We start from the raw sequence: 1611 nt of genomic DNA, 5'->3' as shown, positions 1-1611 counted from the left end.
TATTTTCAATTACAGTGAGAATTTGTTGCTGGGAACTGTAGCACATGATAGAATTTATAGAGAATAGGGACTCAAAAATGTTTCTATTAAATGTAAGTAGGAGAAAAAGGAGGGAAGATAAAAGAGTAATGTGATAGTTTAGGTTGAATACTGCTTCAAGGAATTGTCAGCACCTCTGTGAAAGCCAGATGTGCAACAGGTAAAGGTTTGATTCTTGACCCAGGATATAATTTAGTTGTCCTCCTCTCAAAAAGGAAAGAATGTTTAGACTACACAAATTGAATCTTCCTGCTTTTCAGGGGAGAGTAGCAAAATATAGAATATTCATTTATTTATTAGTCTCACGTCTCTTGAGACGATAGCCCTCTTTTGTTCCCACATAAATCCTTACTTATTGAACCATTGTTTCATCAACTTATCCAACCAACCATAATCCACCATTGACTCATTTATCTAACCAACTTTCTATCCATTTTTCCATGTATCCAACCCTCCCATCCTTCCAACCATCCACCTGTCCATTCACCCATCCAACCAACCAACTACCTAATCTTTACTAATACACCAAGTACTGCTATAAGTGTAATTGATATTTTCTCTTCTCTCCAGGAAGTCACCATAGGGTATATATGGAACACAGGCAATGGCAGGAGAAGTTGTAATATATAGCTGGTTAAGATTTGTGGAGTATGATCTCCAACAAAAACTCAAGGGAATCCAAGTCCACTTAACCTCTTTAAGGAATTAATGAATTGTAGGCCAATACTTAATACTTAATAACTTTTCATTTATGTTTGACCTAATGTGTGACAGAGTGGATATATGTATTTCCTTACATCAAATCTAAGTCATGTTGATCTATAAATGTACCCTATTTTTTGTAGTATTGAGCAAGACACACACACACACACACACACACACACACACTCTTTTTTAATATATTTTATTAATTTTTTACAGAGAGGAAGGGAGAGGGATAGAGAGTTAGAAACATAGATGAGAGAGAAACATCGATCAGCTGCCTCCTGCATACCCCCTATTGGGGATGTGCTAGCAACCAAGGTACATGCCCTTGACCAGAATCGAACCTGGGGCCCTTCAGTCCACAGGCCGACTCTCTATCCACTGAGCCAAACCAGTTAGGGCATACACACTCACTCTTGGGGAACCTCATAAGAGACCTTCATAAAATGGGGTGATCAAAGAGTTATAACCTCAAGAGAGGATTAACAAATATAAAGCCAGAACATAAAGAGGAATGTAGAAGAAACTTGAATATTTCAACTTTGTCCAAGGGTGCAAGAAGAACAAAACTTATCTAAGGATTTCCCACACATGGAAATTTAGACTGCTGGCAATGTCCAAATTTCCTCAGGCAGAGAATTAATCCTAAATGGTTTTAAGCTAATAGGGCTCTGAGATTACACATAGTAGCACATGCTAACCTCTTCAGAAGACTCTGATCTCCATCCAGGCTCACAGTGATTACAGGATGCCTTTAATGGAAAGATGCATGTCAATTTATGTCAATTTCAGAGATAAGATAAGGCAAAAATAATTAATTACCTTAGTACCCATATTTGTAGATATATTGTCATATACAGAGTTGTG

The sequence above is a fragment of the Myotis nattereri genome (assembly GCF_964212035.1).
Source record: "Myotis nattereri genome assembly, chromosome: 4".
NCBI classification, from domain to species: domain Eukaryota; kingdom Metazoa; phylum Chordata; class Mammalia; order Chiroptera; family Vespertilionidae; genus Myotis; species Myotis nattereri.
Note: the sequence above shows the minus strand (reverse complement) of the source record.